This window comes from Epinephelus lanceolatus, chromosome 9, assembly GCF_041903045.1.
Source record: "Epinephelus lanceolatus isolate andai-2023 chromosome 9, ASM4190304v1, whole genome shotgun sequence".
Classification (NCBI taxonomy): domain Eukaryota; kingdom Metazoa; phylum Chordata; class Actinopteri; order Perciformes; family Serranidae; genus Epinephelus; species Epinephelus lanceolatus.
This window is the reverse complement of record NC_135742.1, coordinates 43,987,907-44,012,394: the sequence shown is the minus strand read 5'-3', so window position 1 is coordinate 44,012,394 and position 24,488 is coordinate 43,987,907. Positions and strand designations below refer to the sequence as shown.

Below are 24,488 nucleotides of genomic sequence, written 5' to 3'. Positions count from 1 at the left end.
CATTACTGGATGTGCTGGGGGATGAGGACTCCAGAGGCAGATGTGAAGAGAGAGATCCCCGTTGTTTTGTTGGCCACTGAGGTACAGGAAGCAGAGGTGTGCACACTGTGTCATTACACAGGCTTTGAAGATGTCCCTGATCGAGAGAAGAGCTTCACATTAAAACACAGCTCAGAGGAATGCTCCAGACAACCTACAGTAAGGACAGACAGAAGGGAACACACTGCATGCTGGGAATGAATCTAAAAAGCACCTTGTAATACAACCAGTTCACCAGACCCCAAAACAAGTTTCATCACAATTTGCCTCAGAGGGCTTTACAGCATACAGCATCCCTCTCTCTTTAGGACCCTCCCAGCGGATAAGGAAAAACTCCCCCCCAAAAAAACCTTTAACGGGCAAAAAAAATGGTAGAAACCACATGTTATATGAGAATGTTGTATTGTCGGGGTCATCCCTATGTTCCCAGGGTTCTATGTTTCCCAGGTTCTATGTTCCCCACTTAACCCTGCAAAAAAAGGTTCTATGTTCCCCGCTTACACAAAAAGGGTTCTATGTTTCCCGCTTGGTTGAGCGGGCAACATAGAACCCGGGAAACATAGAACCTTTTTTGTGTAAGCGGGGAACATATAACCTTTTTTTGCAGGGTTAAGTGGGGAACATAGAACCCGGGAAACATAGAACCCTGGGAACATAGATACGCTCCCGTATTGTCATGTCACGTCTTGGAGTGTCATTGAATGCTTCATACCCCTAAAATTTGTACAACCTCCGCTAAAAGGTTATGTAAGTCAATAAATCATAATAATTGACTGAAGTATTTAAATTTTGTCAGTAAAAATAATGCAAAAATTAGATTTTTTTTAATCAGATTTTACAAACAAATGGGGTAATGAGAGGTGAGCTAGAGAAGGAGATATCAGCCACAGGTAGTGGACCTGCATCCTCAGATGGCTTCCATAAATCACGGCTCTGGCCTGTCCCCTCTTGACAGGAAAGCATCTAAACTGCAGAGAGGTGCCAATGCTCTTTCTTCTCTGTGGTCACCAACATTGTCTTGGGAATAAAAGACAGAGAGCTTCCTGCAACTTCCAAACATCATACGCTTGTAAAACGATCTGTCATGGTGCTACAAATATGTAATAAAAAATTGTACTTGTCTTATCATTCCTAAGAAATGAGGCTGCAACAGAACTGAGCTTCCAGGACATGTATATGAATGGATGGACCGTTTCATTGTTATTCTGTTGCTAGGGCAACAACTTTGGTCCCTGTTTACTTCCTGTCAACTTCTGCATTAACATACATTCAAACAGGAAATACAAAAGGACCCATTTAGAATGTTTATGTTGTCCAGTTTGAAACGGTCTATAGGAAAAGCTCTGCCCAATATTTGGTTGATGTAATGGTTGATATAATGAACTGTATGCATGGAGCTGATGGTATAGTCCCGCATCCATATTCCAATAAGAGGGAGGAAGTATTTGCTTCAAGTGGCAATCTTCAGGGCTGAAAAATGAAGCTAACACAATGTGCTAAAACTGGCAGTTCCTCTAATGGCCACTTGAGGCAGGCTCTAGAAGTTTGCAGCCAGAAAAACAGTTTGGATCTCTAACCCTAAATTCAACATTCATGACAACTGTACAGGGGCTGAATTTTTATATAACTCACCTGTTTACATTTAATGTAAACAGGTGAGTTAACGTGTGACGTGTGGCGTTGCTGAAGTCTGTGAGTCAGCTCCACCCTGTCATCCAAATATGGTCAGTCTGTCTCCAAAAATTCAAGATGGTGACTAAACGTCGAACTCGAGGCATCAAAATAGCAGTACATAAACCAGTGGGTGACATCACAGTAGCTACGCTCATTATTTTATACAGTCTATGGTTTAAAGGAACAACAACGAACAAACACTGCTGGACAACTTCACCTTCTCTACTGTCTGTGTCTGTGCACCAGTCAAGTTTGCATCCATGTCTGTGAAAACATGGACCCTTCACAAACATCATCCCATAGAAGATCTATACCATCAGCACAGTTTCAGGGTGGGCACCCAAGATTAGTGTCACCAACTCAGTATCTGACCAAATGTCTCCCCCTTTATTCCTGAGTAATGATGTTTACTATTGGCCAGAAAACTGTTTTTGCAGAACATTGTGATGTCACATTGTAGTTGACCTTTGACCTTTAGGATAAAAAATGTCATCACTTTATCATTTTATGCTATTAAACATTTTTTGTGAAATTTTGTCATAATTTGCATTTGAATTTTTGTGTTATGGCCAAAAACATGTTTTGTGAGGTCAAAGTGACCTTGACCTTCAACCACCAGATCCTACTCAGTTCATTTAAGATAGCAAGTGATCATTGGTGCCAAATTTGAGGAAAAACCCCTAAAAGCCTTTTTGAGATATTGCATTCATGAGAATGAAACAAATGCAATTGTAACCCCCATAAATTTAACAGATGCTCTAAATCCTACTTTTTAACTCTGTTTATAGTTGTTTGTAAGTTACAATTCAAGTTAAACCTTCATTGATTCTGATTCATATGTAACCCTCATACATTTAACAGATATTCAGTTAAATTGAATTTTGGAGTTATTATTGCAGTTTGATTGAATGTCCAGAAGGTGGCGCTAAGTGTGTGCAAGATGTGCCTGTAAGGAGTGGCCATACGGAGGAGAAAGGGGGAGGGGAAGGGCAGTACGAGGTAAAAAAACAGAAAGGAATCCAGCAAGACATGATGAGCAAAACAGTGGAGGGAAAACTTGTTTTTACTATTTGATATTCAGTGTTAAAGTTGTCCAAAAGAGACTTACCTTGTTCTAGGATATTGCTGTTTACGAGAAGATGGAGGATCGTTATAAGATGTGTTTTGGATGGCAATTCTCCGATGAGTTTTTTCCTTCAGCGCTAGCTTGAAAAGCGATGTTAGCTCATGCTCAGTTAAAAGCTCTCTAAGTCTTCCTAATCTTGAAATGTTTTTGTCACATACAGCAAACATCTCCTCACGATCTGCTAGCTACATGTCCTCTGAATATGCTGTGAAAAAGTCCGGTCTCTGTAGGCAGCCCAGGCTCCGCAAATGGCAACAAAAACACTTCACTTCTGTTCACGTTCAAAAATTTGTTATCAAACACAACGGAGCTAGCTTGCCTTTTAGCCTCATTGTAGCCTGTAGCTCTAACTGCCTCTCTGGGCACCGCGTTCACGTGTGCGTGCTTGCGCGAGACTGTGAGACATGGGCAACGCATTCATGTGTGTGTGTGCTTGCTTTCGCTGGTCTTGGGCTGGCTGGTTGGTGCAGCCTGGACCAAAATGTTTTTGTTGTCATTTGTGGAGCCTGGGCTGCCTACAGAGATCGGACTTTTTCACAGCATATTCAGAGGACATGTAGCTAGCGGATCGTGAGGAGATGATTGCTGTATGTGACAAAAACTTTTCAAGCTTAGGAAGACTTAGAGAGCCTTTAATGAATGTGGATGGAAAAAAAAAACAATCGGGGAAATGTGTGTGACTGAAACAGATGCACTATATAAAAATTGTATTGTGTGAATTTTCTGAGAGGTGACATGAGATATTATGAATTTTATTTTCAAGTTGTGGGCATGTTTTATGTTTGTTGTGAACATTTGAGCCAGCAAAACGCTAATGCAAGGTTAGAAGATAACCGAAAGATGCACGCTTAAAAAAGAAAAGAACATTATCTGAAGTTAACTTGTATGGTGTGCAGGTTGGTTCTTTTCTTCTCAATTTTTGAGAGAGGTCAGCAGAGGATCTTCATCGAGCAGGAGTGACAACAACCACCACTGTGTGGAGAGCCAGAGATGAAACGCCGCTGGACTTGGATGTACCGGATCTCCACTTTGATTACAGATAAGCTTCAGCAACATGTACAAAAAGGGGCAGCTAACTGCTCTTACACTACGTAGTTGACTGAAAAAAACCCAACTTACTGATCTGACTGAATTACTCTTGCAAGAAAATCTGTCAAGGAAAAAAACAAATTGCATCTGAAGAGGAAATAAACAAGAACTAAAAGATGTGTTGAACTGTATGAGATACTACCCAGGCAATAACAAAAGAACTGAGGGTGGACAATTTGATAAAAAAAAAAAAATGTAATTTTCTTTATCTTGATTTAATACTTGAAATAGCTCTGAAAAAAGAGATACATTTCGGTTGTTACTTATTTTTATATTTTTAAGAGTCTATTTTGTTAACTAAGCCAAAGTGAAACATGTGAAGGGTAAATCTTTGTTATATCTTTTTTATGTTTGGAATAAATCCACTCTACTTGTTTTCACAAAGCAGAGTCTGTGGCTTACTTATCATCCTCCTTAAATGGCCTGTATGTAAGTTATTGGTGTAACTGTTAATTGGTCTCTCAACCTATTTCAGTACAAGTACTGGATACACAAAGTCACAGTGACCTTGACCGTTAACTACCAAAATCTATACAGTTCATTATTGAGCTCAAGTGAACATTTGTGCCAAATTTGAAAAAAATAAATAAAAATAAAATAAATCCTCAAGGTATTTGTGAGATATCATATTCACGACAAGGAGACGGATGCAAGGACCTTGACCTTGGATCACCAAGTGTAATTAGTTTATCATTGAGTCCAAGTGAACATTTGTGCCTAATTTAAAAGAAATTCCCTAAAGGCGCTCTTGAGACATTGTGGTACTGACATCAGGATGGATGGACAACCCAAAAATATTATGGTTAGTATGATATAATATAATGGTTATTATTGTAACATTTAGGGTCCCAGAACTTTGTGTCCAGCAATCACTCCTGAGCAGCTACAAAAAATCCTGGAGCATTGTTGCCACTTACCTCAAAACCCACCTCACCTCCAACGACCTATTTGAGATGTTTCAATCTGGATTCCGGTCGCAACACAGCACTGAAACAGCTCTTCTCAAAGTCACCAACAACCTCCTCCTCTCCGCCGACTCTGGACACCTCAACATTCTCATCATGCTCGACCTCACTGCTGCATTTGACACGATTAACCACTCCACCCTCCTCTCCTGTCTTAAAACCTGTTACAACTTCACTGGCACGGCTATCTCCTAGTTCAGTTCATGTCTCTCCAACAGACAGCAAGTCATCCATATTATTAACTGCACCTCCTCCACCGCTCCTCTGTCCCAAGGCCTCCCCCAGGGTTCTGTGCTTGGTCCTCTCCTTTTCATCCTTTACATCCTCTCATTTGGTAACATCATCCACCGATATGGCCTCCATTTCCACTGCTATACTGAGGACATCCAGATCTACATCGCCACCAAATCCATCACTACAGCAATCTGCTCAACTCTTGAAAATTGCCTCACTGAAATAAAATCCTGGATACAAACTAACTTTCTACAACTCAACTGTGACAAATCAGTTCAGATAATCTCATCAGATAATTTCAGCCTTAATGTTACAAATTCTACACTTTCTCCATCTCCACATTTACACAACCTCGGAGTCGCTTTTGACAGCAACCTTTCATTTGAACTGCACGGTAATCATATCACCAAAACCGCTTTCTTCCATCTAAAAAACATAGCTCAGCTCCGCCCCTCACTCACCTTCTCCACTGCAGAAACTCTGATTCACGCATTCATCACATCCAGACTCGACTACTGCAATAGCATTCTGTATGGTTCATCTTCTATAGTCCTCAATAAACGACAGTACATCCAGAACTCTGCTGCCCGTCTCCTCACCCAGTCCCGTTCCCGCGACCATATCAGGCCCGTCCTTCAGAACCTCCACATTCAGGTCAAAGTCCTTCTCCTCACCTTCAAAGCCCTTCATAACCAGGCTTCATTTTACCTCACTGACCTGTTGCACTGTCACACCCCCTCCCGCATTCTCCACTCCTCTGATCCAAATCTCCTCTCTCTACCACACAGGACCAAGCACAAAACCTGGGGGGACAAATCGTTCTCCACTGCTTCCCCCTCCCTCTGGAACTCTCTCCCTGACACATCCATAACTGTGCAGACTTAAACTCCTTCAAATCTTTGCTCAAAACCCACCTGTTCAGGCTACTTTCAATCCCCATTCTTGCTCCTACCTGTGTTGTACTGCTCTTATGTTATTGTTATTTTGTCTTTTGTTTTTTGTAAAGTGTCTTTGAGTGTTTTGAAAAGCGCTATACAAATAAAATGTATTATTATTATTACTTTGTCTAAAACACAACAAAAAAAAGCAACTTGCATGATGCGTGTAGTTTTCCACACAACAGCTGGGCGGAGTTAAATTGGCTACCTTGCTGAAGAGTTGGAGGTATGCAGGTCTCTTTGGCTGCTATTTTTCCTTACCCTTACTTCCCACAACATTCAAACTCATCTTATTCCCAAAATAACCATTGTCATGTCCTATAGATGCAGTTTGGATGAATAATTACCTTGTGTCTCCTTTGACTGCTTTACATTTAAGGTGTGTGTGCATTAGCATTCACATAATACAGCCTTGATACAGTGTAGAGCATGAGCAACAAATAGTGAGACTGCTATCGATGAGATCAAATTACACTGTAGCGCATAATTTCCTGTGAATCAAGTCAAAATCGAGTCAATTTGAATCCATGGTTGGAATGGTGGACTCTGCCACTAACTATGAAAGCCTCTTTAGAATGCTTTCTACCATTTTCTCCCCCATAACAGGTTTTTTTGGGGGAGTTTTTCCTTTTCCACTGTGAGGGTCCAAGAACAGAGGGATATTGTATGCTGTGCCTCTGAGGTTTTGTGGTTTGTGATATTGGGCTTTATAAATAAAACTGAATCGTCAGATTGCTTAATAATGTCTAAAACCAGTGACCACAAAATCAAGAGGCTGCATTAAGCAATTTTGCCATGGCTGCTTGGAGGTCAGTCAATCAGTAATTTATCTGTCACATGGAATCGTAAAAGGAACACCTCCAGTGAATAATAATAATAATAATAATAATAATATGATAATAACAGTAACTATATTTTTATAGCGCTTTTCTAAACCAGTTACAAAGTGCTTCACAGTATGAGAAAATAAAGAAGTAAAAGAACATAATTTATATATATTTTTTATCTATATCTCTCTCTCTACATATATATATATATATATATCTATATATATATATACATATACATGTATATATATATATATATAGAGAGAGAGAGAGAGAGAGAGAGAATACAGTGCCCTCCAAAAGTATTGGAACAGTGAGGCCAATTCCTTTATTTTTGTTGTAGACTGAAAATATTTGGGTTTGACATCAAAAGATGAATATGGGACAAGAGATCAACATTTCAGCTTTCATTTCCAGGTATTTACATCTGGATCTGATACACAACTTAGAAGATAGCACCTTTTGTTTGAACCCACCCATTTTTCATGAGAGCAAAAGTATTGGAACATGTGACTGACAGGTGTGTTTTGTTGCCCAGGTGTCTCCCAATTACATTGATTATTCAAACAATAAATAGCACTGGATGTCTGACCTCAGTTTCAGATTGGGTACGATAGGTTTTGCCTGTGCAGACTGCATTTAGAGGTGGAACCAACATGAAAACCAGAGAGCTGTCTATGGGTGAAAAAGAAGCAATTGTGAATCTGAGAGAAGATGGACCATCAATCAGAGCCACTGCACAAACATTGGCCATAGCCAGTACAACCATTTGGAATGTCCTGAAGAAGAAAAAAACCACTGGTGTACTAAGCAACAGACGTCGAACAGGTAGACCAAGGAAAACATCAGCAGTTGATGACAGAAACATTGTGAGAGCTGTAAAGAAAGACCCTAAAACAACTGTTAGTGACATCAGCAACAACCTCCAGAGGGCAGGAGTGAAGGTATCACAATCTACTGTTCGCAGAAGACTTCATGAACAAAAGTACAGAGGCTACACCAGATGATGCAAACCACTCATTAGCAAGAAGAATAGGAAGGCCAGGCTGGAATTTGCCAAAAGGTACAGAGATGAGCCTCAAAAATTCTGGGAAAAAGTTTTATGGACTGAAGATTAACTTGTTCCAAAGTGATGGAAAGGCGAAAGTTTGGAGAAAGAAAGGATCTGCTCATGATCCCAAACATACAAGCTCATCTGTGAAACACGGTGGAGGTAATGTCATGGCTTGGGCTTGCATGGCTTCTTCTGGGACGGGCTCTTTCATCTTCATTGATGATGTAACACATGATGGCAGCAGCAAAATGAACTCACAAGTCTACAGAAACATTTTGTCTGCTAATTTAAAGAAAGATGCAACCAAACTGATTGGGAGATCCTTCATCATGCAGCAAGATAACGACCCAAAACACACTGCCAAACAACAAAGGAGTTCATCAGGGGCAAGAAGTGGAAGGTTTTAGACTGGCCAAGTCAGTCTCCAGATTTAAACCCAATAGAGCATGCATTTTACCTGCTGAAGAGGAGACTGAAGGGAGTAACCCCCCAAAACAAACAACAACTGAAAGAGACTGCGGTGAAAGCCTGGAAAAGCATCACAAAAGAAGAATGCAAAAGTTTGGTGATGTCAATGGGTCACAGGCTTGATGCAGTTATTGAAAGCAAAGGATTTGCAACTAAATATTAAGTCTCATTCACTTTAATCTATTTTAAGTTTATATGTTCCAATACTTTTGCTCACCTAAAAATGTTGTGTTCCATTACAAATAATGCTATCTTCTAAGTTGTGTATCAGATCCAGATGTAAATACCTGGAAATAAAAGCTGAAATGTTGATCTCTTGTCTCATATTCATCTTTTGATGTCAAACCCAAATGTTTTCAGTCTACAACAAAAGTAAACGAATTGGACTCACTGTTCCAATACTTTTGGAGGGCACTGTATATATTATATTCAAGGTTCATTCCATATATTCTGGCCTTCATTCCATATTTTCAGACATTCATTCCATATATTCCATATATTGTTTTGATTCACAATCTAGTTACAGTAAACATCGGAACAAGAAAAGGAGCACAAACGACTTTCTTCATTTATTAGAAAGATTTTTCTCATCACAATCTGTTATTTCCCTCAACAACTTTTACAGTATTATCGATACAGTTTAAGTCAGAGAGTGCTCCTCTGTCAGCAGGAAACACTTTTGCATTACTGATCGTCATTTCCATTCAGTCACATGTGAGGCTGATAGTTCCTGAGAGTCAGGTCAATGAGATACAGAATTTTAATTTTCCCTGAAAAATCTGGCCTTATAAATATTTTCCAGTATTCAAAGACACCATAATCATATTCTGGGTTATTAAATAATGAATTTACAATCAGAATATCAATGGAAATAGATGCAAATAATGAATAGACCCAAATCATATAAACACATTCTATGACTGAGCAGGACACAGTAGATATTATAAATACAGCATACACGGGTTTCATTCATGTGTAGTTGATTATTAGACAGAGAGAAAACACTGTTGCTCTAACACTGATAACTGTATCTGTATCTTTATCATTATCATATGTATACTGTATATAACATTATGTGTGTACAGACAACTCAGAAACAGACTTCGCCCCATGTGACGCATCATTGGAAAAGATGTTTCATTTCTCTAAAGGCATATATGAGATTGAATGGCAGGCTGAGAAAGGAACTTACAGCCTGAACACGAAGAGTATTGTCTTCCTGACTGAACTTTTGCTTCAGCTTAATTTTAAAAAAAATCTTGACATTTGTGAAGCTAGAATCATAAAATGTTTTTGCATTAAAAAACAATTTAGATGATTATCAAAATAGTCAAAATTTATTCTCTGTCAGTTCAATAATTGACTCAGTTCCATCTCTACTTGTACAGTTTCATATGTTTTGAGTGCAAAATGTGCACCTGAGTAAACACATTTAGTTACATTCCAACACTAGGTGCAGTTTATGTTATTTAATCTTTATTAGTGAGTATGACTTGACTTTTGACTTTCTTGACCTGACCAGTGACTTGACTTGACTTGCTTAACATATAGCAATGACTCAACTTGACTTGCTTGATTTTCACCACAGTGGCTTGGGACTTGCTTGAGACTTGTTGTATTGAGTAATGCATTCATGAGCACTGAAGATGGCTGCAAAGTCTGCAGCTGAATTGCTATTAAAACTGCACGTGTACACAGTTTGCTTTGAGCAGGGACTGACAGAAATGCCGTTTGTATCAAATAATACCATTTTGTGATCACTCAGGCAGAGGGAGTTCATGTCTAAACCCAGGGTAAAAACTAAATCAAGAGTGTGGCCCCGCTCATGTGTAGGAGATGATACATGTTGTTTTAAATTAAAGGAGTCACATATGGATAAAAATTTAGACGTGAAATGATTATCAGGGTGGTCAACATTAATGTTAAAATCACCAACCAATAAAATGTGGTCACAACTAACAGCAACAGAGGAGATAAAAATCAGAGAAATACGATAAAAGACACAGCTGTTGGGTTTAGGAGGGCGATAGATGGTAATACAACATAGGGATGTCAAAATTTATTTTAAAGATCAATACTTAAAAGCTGTGAGGTTTCTCCACTGAGATGAGTGTATAGTTTTTATAGACAACTGCAAATCCACCTCTGTTGCCCCTGAGTCTAGGTTTGCTAAAACATGTGTAACTGGGGGGCGTCGGTGGCTTAGTGGATACAGCAGGCGCCCTATGTTCAAGGCTGTTGCCGCAGCGGCCCAGGTTTGACTCCAGGCTGTGGTCCTTTGCTGCATGTCCATACCTCTCTCTCTCTCTCTCTCCCCCCTTCACACTTAACTGTCCTATGTATAAAGGCAACAATGCCCCAAAAAAATCTTTGGGGGGGAAAAAAAAAAAGTATAATTGGGAGGACATACTTCAGAAAATGCACCTATATCGCCAGTTCTAAGCCATGTTTCAGTCTTAGTCCTTTTTTTGTGTCCTCTTACATTGTTGGCTGCTGCTTTATTACTGTCCATGTTTCTGGATGATTCTGGTATTTGTAATTTCCACCATCACACCAGTCCTTATTCACTGTAAAGCACACGCCTCCTCTTCTTCTCTTGCCGGAGTTTTTTTTTTTTTTGTTTATTTTAAGGATCCCCATTAGCTGAATGCCTTGGCAATCAGCTAGTCTTCCTGGGGTCCTCTGCCTTGTCACGCTGCCAAATAGAAAAAGAGTCACTTGGTTGAATGGTGCTGTCCAGGATTTAGCCAAGCTTTCAGTGAATCAAAGGATAATACAGTTCCTGATATCTAATTGGAAACTGATGCAGTACGGCAGTCAGGATGCTAGTTCAGTTAGAGCCCATCTTCTCCATCTTTCCTGGATATTTATTTCTGATTACTTTTAAAAACCTCAACCTGGCTAGCCAGCAGCTAGCTAGCTGACATCAGTGGAAGGAGAGTTTACAGCATGGATGTATTAGGAGAACTGGATAAAGCCATGAACATGAGGCCTCATTCACTCCCGAGAGTGAGTCGCTCAGTGATGAAATGTTTCAAATGCTGTGTATAAATTACCCGGGTAATCCGCAGATGTCTGGTACTGCTTCTGCAGTATACGGCCCATAGAGCAGGCACACTACTTACAGTGGCTGAGCGTGACCAAGTACAGACAGGCTTCTTTCTTCTGCTGGGTGAACAGCTAACTTACAGTTCAGCACTGCGCTAACTTGAATAGGGGTGAAATGATTCAATCGAACAGCCCTTCTAAACTTATGTTGTTATTGGACGGAATGGATTAAATTCGGAGCCCAGAAATTGCAGTACCACTGTTTGGCCACTGCAAAAATTGTCTTCAAAGTCCTCTCAGGGGGGCTGGTTCTCAGACTTGTGAGTTGATTTCCTCATGTTGATGAGTGACTCCCAGCCACCAATATCCAAAGCCAACCACAAAAAGTACTACCAAGACTTGCAAAATAGTCATAAGAGCCTAAATTTAGCACACATTTAGCACAAATTTTGTGGTTGACAGAGAGGCAACTGCAGTCATCCGCACCATGTCACAGAGTCATGAGAATTAGGTTTAGGTAAGATTTGAACTTCTCACAAGCTTTATTTTTCTTAATCAGACAGCTACTTTTTATGCGCACAACCCAGTGAAACATCATGAAAGAAAACCTATCCCAAACTCTGCCCATGTGCATGTTCATTATGTCAAGACTACAAAGACACACAAAACCCCCCAGATATCTTAGATCAAGCAGGGAGGCAGTGGAATGCAGCTAGGAGAGAAGGCTATGACAGCAGGCTTTTTGCCCTGCCGCTGAGTGTGGTTATTTAGACCATAGATATACAGTACAGGCCAAAAGTTTGGACACACCTTCTCATTCAATGTGTATTCTTTATTTTCATGACTAGTTACATTGTAGATTCTCACTGAAGGCATCAAAACTATGAATGAACACATGTGGAGTTATGTACTTAACAAAAAAAGGTGAAATAACTGAAAACATGTTTTATATTCTAGTTTCTTCAAAATAGCCACCCTTTGCTCTGATTATTGCTTTGCACACTCTTGGCATTCTCTCCATGAGATTCAAGAGGTAGTCACCTGAAATGGTTTCCACTTCACAGGTGTGCCTTATCAGGGTTAATTAGTGGAATTTCTTGCTTTATCAATGGGGTTGGGACCATCAGTTGTGTTGTGCAGAAGTCAGGTTAATACACAGCCGACAGCCCTATTGGACAACTGTTAAAATTCATATTATGGCAAGAACCAATCAGCTAACTAAAGAAAAACGAGTGGCCATCATTACTTTAAGAAATGAAGGTCAGTCAGTCCGGAAAATTGCAAAAACTTTAAATGTGTCCCCAAGTGGAGTCGCAAAAACCATCAAGCGCTACAACAAAACTGGCACACATGAGGACCGACCCAGGAAAGGAAGACCAAGAGTCACCTCTGCTTCTGAGGATAAGTTCATCCGAGTCACCAGCCTCAGAAATGGCAAGTTAACAGCAGCTCAGATCAGAGACCAGATGAATGCCACACAGAGTTCTAGCAGCAGACCCATCTCTAGAACAACTGTTAAGAGGAGACTGCACGAATCAGGCCTTCATGGTCAAATAGCTGCTAGGAAACCACTGCTAAGGAGAGGCAACAAGCAGAAGAGATTTGTTTGGGCCAAGAAACACAAGGAATGGACATTAGACCAGTGGAAATCTGTGCTTTGGTCTGATGAGTCCAAATTTGAGATCTTTGGTTCCAACCGCCGTGTCTTTGTGAGATGCAGAAAAGGTGAACGGATGGATTCCACATGCCTGGTTCCCACTGTGAAGCATGGAGGAGGAGGTGTGATGGTGTGGGGGTGTTTTGCTGGTGACACTGTTGGGGATTTATTCAAAATTGAAGGCACACTGAACCAGCATGGCTACCACAGCATCCTGCAGCGACATGCCATCCCATCCGGTTTGCGTTTAGTTGGACGATCATTTATTTTTCAACAGGACAATGACCCCAAACACACCTCCAGGCTGTGTAAGGGCTATTTGACCAAGAAGGAGAGTGATGGAGTGCTGCGGCAGATGACCTGGCCTCCACAGTCACCGGACCTGAACCCAGTCGAGATGGTTTGGGGTGAGCTGGACCGCAGAGTGAAGGCAAAGGGGCCAACAAGTGCTAAACACCTCTGGGAACTCCTTCAGGACTGTTGGAAAACCATTTCAGGTGACTACCTCTTGAAGCTCATCGAGAGAATGCCAAGAGTGTGCAAAGCAGTAATCAGAGCAAAGGGTGGCTATTTTGAAGAAACTAGAATATAAAACATGTCTTCAGTTATTTCACCTTTTTTTGTTAAGTACATAACTCCACGTGTTCATTCATAGTTTTGATGCCTTCAGTGAGAATCTACAATGTAAATAGTCATGAAAATACAGAAAACGCATTGAATGAGAAGGTGTGTCCAAACTTTTGGCCTGTACTGTATATAATCATAGATGACTCATTCCTGTGGCTACTGTGCGTCAACGTCACCACCATCTTGGGGAGGCCGGCTGGCTAGTACTGTTGCTTATGGAGATAAGTCTTCAGCAAACTTGGCGTGCTCACTCAAACGTCTAACAGTGTAATTGGGTGCTGGTTCAAAAAATTACAGCAAAGCATAAAAACCCAACAGCACTAACAGTATAATACTTTTTACAGTAATATAGTGGATTGCACAGCAGCAGTCGAACGGATGCGTTTCAGCTCATAGCTGTCCTCAGCGTTAAATGGTTTGTGGGCGTGTGTCCCTTTTAACAGAAACCAGCTGGTTCAGATTAACATACAAATATGGATCATTCATAAATGCAACCTCAGTGATACATCGAATAGTCTAAATATAATTTAAAAAAAAAAAAAGAATAGAAAATCTTGAAGCACAAAATACAATACAATATCAAAAGAAGCCATCAACGAGGTATCTACTGTATATGATATCTATGATTTAGACCTGGTACAAACACTCTGCCTTAAGATGTGGTCAGTTGACACTTTGTACAAACTATTTTTTGAAGCACACTGAAGCCTTAAGTTCACTAAAATTCTATTACAAGTTTTCTGAGGTTTAGTCTTAAAGGGATAGTGCACCCAAAAATGAAAATTCAGCCATTATCTACTCACCCATATGCCGAGGGAGGCTCAAGTGAAGTTTTAGAGTCCTCACATCACTTGCGGAGATCCAAGGGGAGAGTGGGTAGCAACGTAACTCCACCTAATGGAGGCTTACAGCGCCCCAGATTAAAACGTCCAAAAAACACATAATTGAAACCACAGAATATCTCCATACTGCTCGTCCGTAGTGATCTAAGTGTCCTGAAGCCCTGACATAAAGAGTTGTTTGGAAAAACGTCATTTAAACTCTGTTTTCAGCCTCACTGAAGTGTGCGCTTGCGCGAGACCGTGAGACATGGGCACCACTTTCATGTGTGTTCACGTGCTTTTGCTGGTCTCGCGCGCAAGTGCGCACACATGAGCTCGGTGTACACAGAGCTCGGTGGAGATATTTTGTGGTTTCAATTATGTGTTTTTTGGACGTTTTAATCTGGGGCGCCCAGCCTGCATTAGGTGGAGTTGTGCTGCTACCCACTCTCCCCTTGGATCTCCGCAAGGGATGTGAGGACTCTAAAACTTCACCTGAGCCTACCTCGGCATATGGGTGAGTAGATAATGGCTGAATTTTCATTTGTGGGTGCACTATCCTTTTAAGTATTCAAACAGCAACACATTACAACTCTGCAGGACTGCAAATATGCAAAGTAGGCTACCGAGTGTATTTTCTCACCTTTGTCTATCCAGGCTACCGTGGCCCCACCAGAAAAATAAAATGTGGAATAAAGCAAATATGCAAGACCATTTGTGTCTCTTAAATCATAACAAGAAAAGATTAATCCGTTGAGTTCATTGCAGGGTTGTTGTCAAATCAGAATTAGGTCCAAGTTTGTGTTAACGATGATGATAAACCACAAGATGAATTCCTTTCACACTCTGTAAATCAAGCCACAAACAGAAATCGACCTCTGTGCCCCGACAGCTAGCAGCACATGGGTGGAAAAAAAGGTTTGGGGCAAAAAATGGAAAGACAGAAAAATAATTGGGACCCCCCCCCCCCCCCTCCCCCTCCCCACAACCTCGGCCACAGACATAATTAACACTGGCCTAGTCAGGAGGCCTGGAGAGAAAATCTGCTGTTTGGGTAAAAAAATAAAAAGAAATGACCAGTAACATATTGTCTCCTTTATATACATGCATGCAAATAATGCTGGTAGCTCTGTCCAGTGTAATGAAGCCTTGTAAAAAACTGGCAAAGTCATTCATTCATAAAATTCCAATGTGTGACTATTACTCTAATTACAGAGCACGTCGGCCCCAATTAGCCCACTGCTTCTCCTCAGTTTCATTCTTGATTAACGGAGCCCTGGTAATTACAGGTTTCTTGAGAGGGGGGTTTTAAGGCATTAGCTGGCTCACACAGCAAGCTGTTAACTCCATCCGTGTCCTTCCACACTGCAGAACCTTCCTGTACTCAACTGCACCATCCCTGCACTACCAAATGCTTGGCTGGCTTTCTTCATCAAGGTGTTGTCTTTGTCTTCTGCACCCACTTTCACCACAGCATGAGTTGGCCCAGAAGCCATTATGTTTCATAATGAAGAGGAAGAGGAAAGGGTGAAGAAATAAATCAAGATAAAGAAAGAGAAAGAAAGTCATGGTGACAGGAGCAGGGCTAAGGCTATGACCAGCACAGGCAACAGTGCCATGTGTTAATTACACATGTAAAGCCTATTATATCCAGAGAGGACACCTGCTGGCAGGGGAAATGAGGCCAGCGCCAACGCTTGCTGCATAGAGTAAAGCAAGCCCTCTCTCTGCTGGGGAGATGATAGCACTCTGATTACATTTTCATATAGTGCCAGGAATGGAGAGCGCACTTAACATTCAAATCATTCTCCAGGGAGCCGTCACAGGCTGAAACTGAAATGTTCCAGGTTGAAGGGTCATCACTTAGAGTGCTCAGTGGTCACCGTGCTCATGGGGTCAGTGTCATGGTTTAAGGCAGAAAAAGAAAGACTGAGATAAAGTGGTGTACTATGAGTGTGCTCGCACACATAGACAAAAATCTGGCATGCACACACCCATGGATTGTGTTTTCATATTATAAATTATTCTTTGGCCTTATTTATTCACCTGCCTTAAACAGTCGACCTAAACCTAATTCTAAAGTGAAATTTAAACCCCCCCCCCCCCCCCCCCCCCCTCGCCTCACAGCAAGAGGGTTGCCGGTTCGATCCCGGGCGTGGGAGCCCTTCTGTGCGGAGTTTGCATGTTCTCCCCGTGTCAGCGTGGGTTCTCTCCAGGCACTCCGGCTTCCTCCCACAGTCCAAAGACATGCAGATTGGGGACTAGGTTAATTGGTAACTCTAAATTGAATGTGAGCGTGAATGGTTGTTTGTCTTTATGTGTCAGCCCTGCGATAGTCTGGCGACCTGTCCAGGGTGTACCCTGCCTCTCGCCCGATGTCAGCTGGGATAGGCTCCAGCCCCCCCGCGACCCTCAAGAGGATGAAGCAGTTAGCAGATGAATGAATGAATGAATTTAAACCCCCAGCCTCCAGCTCATAACTAGAATCTAACCTGAACCATAACCTGAGCCTAAACATAATGTCAGCCTTAACCCAATCCCAACACCAAACAACAGAGGTGAAGAGCAAAAAATAGGTTCAATATGGATGAATTCCTCCTTTGCATTTCATCCTTGTGGAAACAGCAGAACCAAAATACAGTCATACACAGACATGCACATGCACAGACACCCTTCAATAACTCACCTGTGGCCCACACCTTTACTCAACAAGCTCCAGTGTAATTGCTGCTCTGTGGGGTGCTAGGTGCTTCTTCAGTACAATTTGTATCCTTTTTTCACCAAAATCAGTGCGTATATGCAGGTTTTTTGATTTTTTTTTGAATGAAGGAAAACTCATTAAAGAGAAATTTCAGTTTATTTCAACCCGTCTCCTGTCGTCCTAAATTTGTTTCAAGTGACTAGTGACATAGAAATAATAGTTAGCATGTTAGCCGTTAGCCTAGATACAGCCGGGGCACATAGTAGCGTCAGACCTGTTAAAACGTAAGTGAACGGGCATACTTCAAGTGCAAAGTTAGTCCACTAAACAAGCTTTTTTCCACAAAGACCCCCTTATATCGTAAGGATAAATGTCAGAGAACATATAGAAAACGACATGTAAACGTGTTGTCTTACCTTACTGGTGTGGTGCCATGTTTGTTTATCCCTCTAGCTCTGCTTTCCAAAGCGCAGCCGAAATACAGTACAGGCCAAAAGTTTGGACACACCTTCTCATTCAATGCGTTTTCTTTATTTTCATGACTATTTACATTGTAGATTCTCACTAAAGGCATCAAAACTATGAATGAACACATGTGGAGTTATGTACTTAACAAAAAACGGTGAAATAACTGAAAACATGTTTTATATTCTAGTTTCTTCAAAATAGCCACCCTTTGCTCTGATTACTGCTTTGCACACTCTTGGCATTCTCTCCATGAGATTCAAGAGGTAGTCACCTGAAATGGTTTCCACTTCACAGGTGTGCCTTATCAGGGTTAATTAGTGGAATTTCTTGCTTTATCAATGGGGTTGGGACCATCAGTTGTGTTGTGCAGAAGTCAGGTTAATACACAGCCGACAGCCCTATTGGACAACTGTTAAAATTCATATTATGGCAAGAACCAATCAGCTAACTAAAGAAAAACGAGTGGCCATCATTACTTTAAGAAATGAAGGTCAGTCAGTCCGGAAAATTGCAAAAACTTTAAATGTGTCCCCAAGTGGAGTCGCAAAAACCATCAAGCGCTACAACAAAACTGGCACACATGAGGACCGACCCAGGAAAGGAAGACCAAGAGTCACCTCTGCTTCTGAGGATAAGTTCATCCGAGTCACCAGCCTCAGAAATGGCAAGTTAACAGCAGCTCAGATCAGAGACCAGATGAATGCCACACAGAGTTCTAGCAGCAGACCCATCTCTAGAACAACTGTTAAGAGGAGACTGCGCGAATCGGGCCTTCATGGTCAAATAGCTGCTAGGAAACCACTGCTAAGGAGAGGCAACAAGCAGAAGAGATTTGTTTGGGCCAAGAAACACAAGGAATGGACATTAGACCAGTGGAAATCTGTGCTTTGGTCTGATGAGTCCAAATTTGAGATCTTTGGTTCCAACCGCCGTGTCTTTGTGAGACGCAGAAAAGGTGAACGGATGGATTCCACATGCCTGGTTCCCACTGTGAAGCATGGAGGAGGAGGTGTGATGGTGTGGGGGTGTTTTGCTGGTGACACTGTTGGGGATTTATTCAAAATTGAAGGCACACTGAACCAGCATGGCTACCACAGCATCCTGCAGCGACATGCCATCCCATCCGGTTTGCGTTTAGTTGGACGATCATTTATTTTTCAACAGGACAATGACCCCAAACACACCTCCAGGCTGTGTAAGAGCTATGTGACCAAGAAGGAGAGTGATGGAGTGCTGCGGCAGATGACCTGGCCTCCACAGTCACCGGACCTGAACCCAATTGAGATGGTTTGGGGTGAGCTGGACCGCAGAGTGAAGGCAAAGGGGCCAACAAGTGCTAAACACCTCTGGGAACTCCTTCAAGACTGTTGGAAAACCATTTCAGGTGACTACCTCTTGAAGCTCATGGAGAGAATGCCAAGAGTGTGCAAAGCAGTAATCAGAGCAAAGGGTGGCTATTTTGAAGAAACTAGAATATAAAACATGTTTTCAGTTATTTCACCTTTTTTTGTTAAGTACATAACTCCACATGTGTTCATTCATAGTTTTGATGCCTTCAGTGAGAATCTACAATGTAAATAGTCATGAAAATAAAGAAAACGCATTGAATGAGAAGGTGTGTCCAAACTTTTGGCCTGTACTGTATATCTCGCCAGCTCTAGATAAAGCCCAGCTGGATACTTCTCCAGGTCGAGGTGTCTCGTCCTCAGTCACATCCAGACCTTGAAAATAAGGCTGCAACTGGTCCCATTCCTTGCAACAGAGGCATTCCTCTTCTGTGGGCACTGGGGCACAGCATTCACAGGTACACCACCAATCTCCAGAGCTACGCAGCCTTGCAGCAGCCATTCCTCCCCTCTCGTCCTCTACCTGTTGCGCCTCTCTCTCTCTCTTCTCCTCCATTCTTCAATTTCATGAAGCTCTTCGTCAGTGTATTCTGGCTCAAATAAATAAGGGCGGCCATCAAACTCTGCAAAATCAAATTCCTCCTCCACAAAGTCGAAGTCTGGCAAAACGTCAGCCATTATTCTATAAATCTTTCATAAAATAAATGAATGAACCTTTCAGGCTACTGTCCGGTTCTGCCTTCCAGCTGTTGCTGCTTGTTCAGGCACGCTGTGAGATCGCTGCTTGTTCTCGCGATATTTCGGCTGCGCTTTGGAAAGCAGAGCTAGAGGGATAAACAAACATGGCACCACACCGGTAAGGTAAGACAACACGTTTACATGTTGTTTTCTATATGTTCTCTGACATTTATTCTAATGATATGAGGCGGTCTTTGTGGAAAAAAGCTTGTTTAGTAGACTAACTTTGCACTTGAAGGTATGCCCGTTCACTTACGTTTTAACAGGTCTGACGCTACTATGCGCCCCGGCTGTATCTAGGCTAACGGCTAACATGCTAACTATTATTTCTATGTCACTAGTCACTTGAAACAAATTTAGGACCATAGGAGACGGGTTGAAATAAACCGAAATTTCCCTTTAAAAAGAGCCAATAGGCTCCTTTCCCATTGCCAGGAGACCAGAGCCATGTACAGCACTTTACAGCAGACAAGTATGCCTTTGTCTATTTTTTATATAACATGGACTGCCCAGTGCATAGGTTACTAGACAGTAGAAAGCCGCATGAAGACCAGTAAAAATGTTATGGTGGTTACTTGTCATATCTGTTACTGATTCATGCTGTCTTTCAAACTAAGTGCCAAAGTTTTTTTCTTTTTTAGTAGGAAAACCCTATTAATAAACAGGCGATAGACTCCTCTCCCATTGCCAGTAGACCTGCAAGTCGTGTTTTTTTTTTTTTTTTTTTGTCTGGTGTGTCACGTCTGATTTCACAGATGGGCTTTAAAAAAGCTAAACAATAGAGAGCAGCATGGAGGCAGGTAAAAATTATACAGTGGCTACTTCTTTTTATATCTCTTATTCAGTCTCTCTCTCAAACTGCCAACTACTTTTGAACAATGTTCGAGCACTGATTTGACAAAAATGTACAGTATTTTTCCACAGCCTGTCATTGCATTGCATGAACAAAGGGACATAAATAGATGATACACTCCTTTCCCACTGACACTAAACCAGAGCTGTATACATCATTTTGCAGCACACATGCATTCCTCTCTTTTTCACTTTATTCATTTATTTATTTATTTTATGGTCTGTCACATTCAGTATCACGGATAGGCTGGAAAATAGGTTAGTAAAGAGTGGAAAGCAGCATGGAGGCCACTGAAAATGTTACGGCAGTTACTTCTTTTTATATTTCTCATTTTGTCAGTCTCTCTTTCAGACTCAGTGCTGACTACATTCGTCTCCATCTCCATCCGCTGCTTGGATGGAGACGGACAGTATTTTTTGGTGGCCTACTGTTGCATTGCAATGGCAACAGGGCAAAAATAAGTGTGTGTGCAGAACTTTGAACACTGGAAAGCCTGTTAAAAATAGGTAATGGACTTCTGGTGGTTACTTCTTTTTTGTATTGCTTACTTATTTAGTCTCTCTTCCAAACTCGGTGCTGACTAATTTTGAACAATGTTCGAGCGCCATGTGTCATTGCATCATGCCAGCAAAGAGGCGAAACCTAGCACATCCACCTGGGTGTCGGGAGTTATGTGACCTGGGTGTGAATGCTGATTATAACATTTCCCATTAAATACAAAAGTCAGATGGTAGTGGGTGTCAGTATGAGTTTGTCCAGTGGGAAAAGGGTGTTTTTTAAGAGCTATTTGTTTTGTTTTGGTGTTTTTTTGTTTGTTTTTTAAATGTATGTACAGAACATCCTTGTTCGGTAGTGCTTTTTATTGTCCCATGAATTCAACCTACATGTAGGCCTAACTTCTCATTCAAACTGGAATTGTTGTGGTATGCTAATTAAATGGTAGTATGTGGTGCAGTCCAACCTTGCACTTTTCGCCCTCTGACTGTCTATAGCTACAGGCAAAACCTATGAACAGTAGAGCAAAAATGACTGAAACAGAGATGGTAGAAGTGGACTGTAAATTCACGTCCACATACAATCCAATTTAACAATTATTTTTTAGATTAAACGACTGAGAGGCATATCTTGATTTCAGGCAGCAACAGCAGAAATCAAATGCACTGAATTTCTCCCATCGTGCCAACTCTTCCTTGTGCTCCACTTCTTACAAAGCTGTGCCACGTTACAATGAGACCCGGATTAAACTCTGTACCAAATGAGGCTTGCTCTCTGGAAGGAAATGATATGATCAACTTCACACCCATCAGGGGAGCTTGTGTACATCTTGCCTAGGGTCTCGCATCCTCATACATATTCAAAAGCCTTTCACAGTTCATTATAAACTCACAAAATCTCTGCTCCTTCCTATCCTAGATAGCCATGTTACATTCATTAAAAGGGAGGAATACAAAGCCTCCCCAAATTATAACGATACAAATTCCTCACGCAATTAGAATTTAACTATTCACCGTCTCACATCTAGGGCTCGGATCAAAAAACATCAAACACAAGCGTGCCTAATGGATGTCTCTCTACATTGCACAATTAACACTCAAGGACAAACAATAAAGGAGTGGGAATCATGGCTGTCTGATGTTTAGTTTTTGTTTTGTTTTGTTTTTTTTTTACATTTTTTGTCCTTCAATGCCATTTGATATGTAGGTTTAAAAAGTAAACACCTTTGTTTCCCTCTATCAAGAGTCATCCCGAGAGAAGATAAGTTGGATATAATCATGCAGACTTTTTTGCTGAAAATAGTCAGTGACTGAAACACTTTAAAGAGACAATCACTAAGTCACACACATTCTAAATGACAGATCCAAAACAACACACATGCTGTAACTTTTCATGCATCCAATGACTCAAATGTGATGATGACAAATGTAAGTAAACTATGAAAATGCAGCAGTGTCTGAACCTACATGATTGAAAAAGGTGACGATAAAGAAGAATCAATATTTGCAAAGTTAAAGCAGCCTTGCTTTTAGCCATACTATAAATAAGAATCCACTGGTTCAAAAAAAAAAAAAATACATATATATATATATATATATATATATATATATAGGTGAGACCGGGGATGATTGTAACACTTTGTTTGAGCAAGTGTAACTCAGTGTGTTTTTTTGTTAGAGCTCTTAAATTGTGATATGTGGTACCCATATTTGTCTGCTATAAATAACACACACTTTGACCTCTACTACACCATCACAGATTATGGATTAATTATTAATGTCAAATACAAACAGGTATATTGTTACAATGTACCCCAGTACCGGGGTGAGTTGTAACACTAGCTAGGGATGGATGTAACAATTAAATTATTGTGCTTAAAAAAGATTCACAATAGGCTAAATGTATTCAAGCACTTCAATGAATAATAAAGAAGGAACAATAAACTTGTAAGTATACAATAATTATATTAAAATAAATAGAAATGTATAACATAAATACAAAAAAGGCTGACGTTTGAACAGCATTTGAACAGTTGAACAATGAACACTTTCGAAGAGTAACTATTATCTGAGCAAACTAAAGCATAATACCTATAGCCTATTTTCAATCTGATTGGCAGTTGTGGCAAATGTAGATGTCCTTGCCTGGGGTGCAGGCTTCGTGGGCCCAAAATCCACACTTTTTAAGAACTGTTACAACCCTCCCCATGCCTAGCAGCCATGAAAGAGCTAACAGTTTTTAGCATTTAGCTTCAAAGCTAGCACTAATGAAACACATCAAATTAAACTAGAGAATCTACTACTTGAATCTATGTAAGTGAAACAACTGTACATACAACACAATGGACACTATGCAAAAAACAACTGTGATGAAAATTTTTGGTTTCTCACCTGAAAAACTGTTTTTTGGCTCTAGAACAGACAAATTTGGACTCAGAGACATGCGGCTTCACCAGTGAGCTCCAATTGTAAATGGGCATGGACTATGTTGATGATGTCACCACAGCTCGTTTCTAATTGGCCAAACTGAGAGTGTTACAGCTATCCCTTTGTTACAACCATCTCCGGTCTCCCCTTTACATATGTGTGTGTGTGTGTATATATATATATATATATATATATATATATATATATATATACAGTACAGGCCAAAAGTTTGGACACACCTTCTCATTCAATGCGTTTTCTTTATTTTCATGACTATTTACATTGTAGATTCTCACTGAAGGCATCAAAACTATGAATGAACACATGTGGAGTTATGTACTTAACAAAAAAAGGTGAAATAACTGAAAACATGTTTTATATTCTAGTTTCTTCAAAATAGCCACCCTTTGCTCTGATTACTGCTTTGCACACTCTTGGCATTCTCTCCATGAGCTTCAAGAGGTAGTCACCTGAAATGGTTTTCCAACAGTCCTGAAGGAGTTCCCAGAGGTGTTTAGCACTTGTTGGCCCCTTTGCCTTCACTCTGCGGTCCAGCTCACCCCAAACCATCTGGATTGGGTTCAGGTCCGGTGACTGTGGAGGCCAGGTCATCTGCCGCAGCGCTCCATCACTCTCCTTCTTGGTCAAATAGCCCTTACACAGCCTGGAGGTGTGTTTGGGGTCATTGTCCTGTTGAAAAATAAATGATCGTCCAACTAAACGCAAACCGGATGGGATGGCATGTCGCTGCAGGATGCTGTGGTAGCCATGCTGGTTCAGTGTGCCTTCAATTTTGAATAAATCCCCAACAGTGTCACCAGCAAAACACCCCCACACCATCACACCTCCTCCTCCATGCTTCACAGTGGGAACCAGGCATGTGGAATCCATCCG

The 24,488-nt window shown here is 41.0% G+C and overlaps 1 pseudogene across 1 annotated transcript in view; it reads right to left on the bottom strand.

Annotated features, from left to right (window-relative positions):
• Positions 1-24,488, bottom strand: part of LOC144464370 (uncharacterized) — a 529,688-nt pseudogene that overhangs the window by 74,965 nt on the left and 430,235 nt on the right. The gene's annotated exons all lie outside the window — the stretch shown is intronic.